Source organism: Neovison vison, chromosome 6 (assembly GCF_020171115.1).
Source record: "Neovison vison isolate M4711 chromosome 6, ASM_NN_V1, whole genome shotgun sequence".
Classification (NCBI taxonomy): Eukaryota; Metazoa; Chordata; class Mammalia; order Carnivora; family Mustelidae; genus Neogale; species Neogale vison.
This window is the reverse complement of record NC_058096.1, coordinates 107,343,056-107,348,901: the sequence shown is the minus strand read 5'-3', so window position 1 is coordinate 107,348,901 and position 5,846 is coordinate 107,343,056. Positions and strand designations below refer to the sequence as shown.

General features: G+C 47.7%; 1 pseudogene; it reads left to right on the top strand.

Moving 5' to 3' along the window:
* The first annotated feature begins 3,468 nt into the window (after positions 1–3,468).
* LOC122910113 lies at positions 3,469–5,447 on the top strand (annotated as a pseudogene).
* The last annotated feature ends 399 nt before the right edge of the window (positions 5,448–5,846 follow it).

The following is a 5,846-nucleotide window of genomic DNA, read 5'->3' as shown; positions in this document are numbered from 1 at the left end:
CACATTGTCCTCTCCACTCCCAGCTCTGTGTTGTGGGTATGTCCTTACTGGTATCCTTTGCCAGATGTCAAGAACCCAAAGACAGTGTCCATTCCAGGCAGGGCCTTGCTCAGAGTTGGGGAAAGGGAGTGTACAGCCAGGGGCCCATGCAGAAGGACAGGTCCTGGCCTTTCAGGGCAAAAGAAACCAAGCATCAGTGGCCCCACCACCACTCGTGCTGACCCAAAGACATGCCCAGCCTCTCACCAGCCTCATGGTTCTTAATATCTACAGGGATCCGTGCTCTCCTTTCATGATTAATCACTGCAACCAAGAGCCCAACATGCAAACAGGTCACACCCTTCCCATTCGGGAATCCTCCTGGCTGCCTTCCCAGTGGCCCCCAACTGTGCCCTCTTCCAGACGGAGGGTCCCCAAGGATGTGCCTCTGTGACATCCCAAGGAGCTCACTCACCAAGGTTTGGTTCCCAGCCTCGGGGAGTGACAAGGCCTCAGGACATCCTTGCACCAGAGGACACCAAGTGACAAAGCGTTATATGGGGGTCACTCCTAAAGTGGGCTCAGGAGTTTCTCAGAAGGAAAACTTGAAAGAGAAAGACAGATTGTGACTGAAAAATGAGTACCAGTTTATGTAGCATATTTGCAGCTATGTTCTTTCTTTTTCTGTTCTTGCAGAGGGGGAAAGATGCAGAAGTAAACAGATGCTAGGTATGGGAAGCCCTCCCTTAGAATTAGCAGACAGTAGCCAAGGTGAAGTCCATATTAACCAGTAACCTCGGGCAAGTTACTACTCTGGGCTTTGCTTCCTCACCCATGAAATGGGCATCAGATGGGTTGTTGTAAAGATTAAGTTAGTTGATAAATATGCAAAGTGCTTAGAACAGTGCCTTAGCATGTAATAATTGCCATTATTATTTGTATTACTTTTTCTAGGATGATTAGAATTGAGGCAACATGTATGTGTGTTGACATATTTAATTAAAGGCCCAGAAAGGTATTGAGAGCATTCGCTTTCTGATGGAAGGGATGATTTAATCCACTCTAGCTTTGTGCAAACCATGAACAATTAAGCAGTAATTGAGAAGGTTAGCAAGAAAGATAATTGAACACTGGATGTCTGTGTTCCTTATAGTCCTGTGTGTAATGACAGGTTTTTATATTTAGAGTGGAAAGTTATATGCTTTCTAATTTTAATGAAAAGTAATTTGTAATTTAAATGAAAATCATATTTGGTGAGGTCATGAGTTGTGAGAAATAAATGAGTTCAGAAAGAAGAAAAGATGAAAAAAATTGAATGGTTAGCATGATCCCAACTCCCTAATGTTAAAGCCCCTACATTTACATCAGGACAGTACAGCACAGTTGCTGACTGGTCCGGAAAATGCATACATAGATCAAGAGTCATCTGACATCTCTCCTCCAAAAAGATCTATTTAACATGAAGGATGAGAGGCTTGTAATGGTTAATTTTTATGTGTCTGACTGGGCTACCAGCACTCAGAAATTTGGTTAAACATTAGTCTGGGTATGTCCGGGAGGGTGAGATCAGCCTTTCAGCCAGCAGGCTGCGTAAAGCTGATTGCCCTCCCCGATGTGGCTGGGCCTCATCCCATCCGCGAAGGGCCTAAATAGAACAAAAAGAAGGAAGAATTCACACTCAGTCTGTTGAGCTGGGGCATCTGTCTTCTCCTGTCCGAGACTGGGACTTACACCATTGATGCTCCTGGTTCTCAAGCCTTCAGACATGGACTGAAACTACACCACCTGCTGTCTCTCCAGTTTGCATGGGATTTCTCAGCATCCATAATCCAAGGAGCCAATTTTTTTTTTAAAGATTTTATTTATTTATCTGACAGAGAGAAATCACAAGTAGACGGAGAGGCAGGCAGAGAAAGAGAGAGGGAAGCAGGTTCCCCGCCTAGCAGAGAGCCCGATGCGGGACTCGATCCCAGGACCCCGAGACCATGACCTAAGCCGAAGGCAGCGGCTTAACCCACTGAGCCACACAGGCGCCCCCCAAGGAGCCAATTTTTTATAATAAATCTCTCGCTATATATATATACACACACACATACATATACACATATACAGTATGTACAGTATACATATGCCATAATACAGTATAGAATAGTATATAGTATACAGGTATGGTACACAGTATGCTGTATATGGGGAGGGTGTGTATGTACCATATGTATATATATAACACCACTGGTTCTATTTTTCTGGGAATCCTGACTCACACATCTGTGTATCTGTGTGTGCATGTGTGTATGTGTATATGTACTGCCATATATGTAAAAGCACATACAAAAATATGTGTTTTTATATTATCATTGTTTACTAAGGTGGAGGCTTAAACATCTGCGGACAATTTCAGACAGGGCACAATGGCTGACAAATGCTAAAATGTGCCGAGGAAATAGGTCGCCTCAGAGAGAATTTCCCATGATGGTGAAAAAGACGGGAAGAGCAAACCAGGCTGGAAATGACCCCCAAAGGTTGGTAGTGGCTCAGGGTGCAATATTCATGACCCCAGATAGTTGAATACACACCAGCTCAGTCCTCCTGGCCTCAGGAAGCTACATCAAGACCAAAAAAAAAAGTCGTCTTTTTGGACAGTGGACTTCTTGGACAGTGGACAATGCACAATCTACAAAACTTCGTTTGGAGCCCCAGCAAGCACTCACCCACAGGAAGACAGCAGCCGCGGGCGAGGCTCTTTCCATCAGCGGTCAGAGTAATGCGCGGGGCGCGCGGGGCGCGCGGGGCAGACGTCGGTGCCCAGCGGCTGCCCTGGGGGGCAGGGGCAGCTGTGGCCTGAAGAGGCCCTTGGAATGCAGCAGAGGCGTGTGCTGCGGGCATGGGCGTGGGCAGCCTGGCCAGAGGCGTAAGGGCCCACCCAGCCACAGAATGAAGGCTCAGAAGGAAACAGCACCCCTGCGGAGCGCACCACGGCCAGGCACTTAGCCACACCCCTGCCCTTGGAGACACCCAAAGACCTGAGGAAAGGCGGCTGCCCAAGGGCTCCAGCAGGGTCGGGACCTTGGCTGTGAAAGGTGGTGAGCCTGGGTTTGGGTCCGTGCAACCTGGCGCTCCAGTTGGAGCAGTGAGAAGTGATAGTAAGTACTGTCGAGTCCCGTCCATGGAGTCCTGCCAAGTCCACCCGGGCATCCTTCTGCTGCCCAGGCTGGAGGAAAGCTCGGGGCTGAGGAAGGGGGTGAAGTCGGGGTGTGAAAGTATTGCCCTAACCTGGGGCCCTGCCTGCTGAGTCAGAGAAGAGCCAGGCGGGTCCACAAGCCCCTGGGAGCAGGCCTGGTGCTCCAGAGAGGGCCTGCACCCTCCTGCTGCTGTGTGGGCTGCAGAGCTGGGGTCAGGGGCCCATGCTGACAGCTGACGGGGGCACGTGCCTCAGAGGCAGAGTACTCACATTGCCAGCCTCCCCCCAAGCCAACGGGTGGCCGAGGCATGGACAGTCTCATGGGACACCTAACTCCCAGACTGATCATCCATTACCCTGGGCTCTACTGTGCTGGGAAAGTGTCCCAGGCCCCGGAAGCTCCATCTCCTCCCAATACCACTAAAGGAGCAGGGCCAGAGGTGGTAGCAGCAGGTGTGCCTGGAGGCAACCGCTTAGGTGCAAGCTGGCTCTCTGGGAGGAAGAAGGCACACTGTGCTCTACAGCTCACCCCCCAGACCTGCTGGGGTGATTTCAGCTGCTGGTGCCAAGGCTCAACCCATACTGCCTCAAACAGGAGACAGGATGTAGTGACTTGAATTGCTGAAAGCTCTAGGGCAGACAGAAGGTCCACAGGACTTTGATCCCCAGACCCCTACTCTGTTTTCCAGCGTTTCTTTCCACCACCAGTGGCAATCCTTGCCACTCACATTTTGAATAGGATAACTGAAAGGGAAAACCCCTCCCTGTCTTCCAGCATTGCACGTATCCGTCCAACAGCATTAGCTAGAGCTGGATCCAGGCATCCCTCCTTACTTTCTCGTCTCCTGACTTCCTCTCTGGTGCTCAAAAGAAGCCAAAACCCTTGGGCGCCTGGGTAGCTCAGTGGGTTAAAACCTCTGCCTTTGGCTCGGGTCATGATCTCAGGATCCTGGGATCAAGGCCAGCATCCAGCATCAGGCTCTCTGCTCAGCAGGGAGCCTGCTTCCTCCTCTCTCTCTGCCTGCCTCTCTGCCTACCTGTGATCTCTGTCTGTCAAATAAATAAACAAAAATCTTTAATAAAAAACAAAAAAGAAAGAAAGAAAGAAAAGAAGCCAAGACCCAAATGAGGTTATGAGCTATTGCCTAAAGTAAAAAAAAAAAGTTAGTTCATGATAATTGTCCTTAATCCTAAACATTGAGCAAAATGCTCAAATTCTACTTGTAATCATAAAAACCTGGGTGTGGCAGAAGGTTCCTTCTGACTCCTTCAGAGGCTGGAGAAATTCTCAGAGCACAGAAAAGCAGAGCAGGGCCCCTGGAGCAGAGGGAAGACAGAGTTACACGTGACCAAGTAGATTTATTCCTCTTAGGCCTCAGCTAGCTTCCTATGGGAGCCAGTGCTTAAAGAGGAAAGATTCAGAATAGTTATTAGAGCTCATTCATTATTTATGCTTCTTAAGCATTTCTGTTTATTCTTAGAGCAACTGGGCAGAATAATTCTCAACTTAGCTTTCTCATTATGTTTGTGAAACCGTAAATTGAAAGAACTCCACCTGAAATGCAAATTAAAATGACAATGTGATACCCCAATAGAAAGATAGATAGATCTATCTGAATACCTAAAATTAGAAGGCCGCCTTCTACCAAACGCTGTACCAAGTGTCTGAATTCTCCCCAACCCTGCTCAGGACTGCCTTGGATCCCCGCCTGCCCATGCTCCTTGTCCCACATCCCCTGCCTCCTCCGGGCTGCCCTCCCTCCCTTCTCCACCAAGTGTCCCAGTGCAAGAGGCTGGCCTGATCTGTGACCCACGGTGATGCAGTAGTAAAACTAGATGATGGGCATTTAAACAACTCCTTGGGCTCTCCAGTAAGAGATTGTGGTACTTCCCACGACTGTTAGTTCCATTTTGTGGGCACATTAAAGGAGCATGAGACCAGCCAAGAAGGTGTTGGTGGTGGGCATTGTAGACCTCAAGCCGGAGAGCTTTGCCATCAGACTGACCTCTGGTGACTCGGAAGACCCTCCTGCCAATGTGGCAATTGGACGCAAAGCTGTGTTCAAAATACAAAAATTCTTGTGTATCTGAGGAACAGTCAGCCATCCCTTACTTTCCATTCATCCCGGACCAGTCATTCAAGGTGGAAATTCTTTGTGAGCACTTATATTTCAGAGTGTCTGTAAATGGACGCCAACTTTTTTATTTTTACCACCGCCTTTAAGCGTCATCAGCAGTTGATACCATGAAGATAAGCGGGGACCTCCAGATCACTAAGCTTGGCTGATATCATTTTAACCATGTCTGTTTCAAATTGGATCAGCTGCTACGGCTCCCCGTCAGTCAGAGAAAGTGGCTTTGCAAGATCTGGAGACTCGGAAATAAAAACAAAAAGGCAAGTTTCACTGTCTCTTCTTTCAGGGCAGTTTAAGCCCAAAATGACAACTTTTCAGACTGTGGTTTGTCTTTAGGAAGCTGTCAGAACAAAGACACTGAGCCATTATTAACAGAACTAAATAATACATTTATGCTGGATTTTATTCAGACTAAACTGAAAAGAAAAAAAAAACTTATCAAATTGTACACTTTAACTATGAAGTTTATTGATTATCTGTTACACCTCAATAAAGCTGTTTGTTTAAAAAAAGAACTCCCAGAGCGGGGAAAAGAGGTGAGGAGTTAAAAA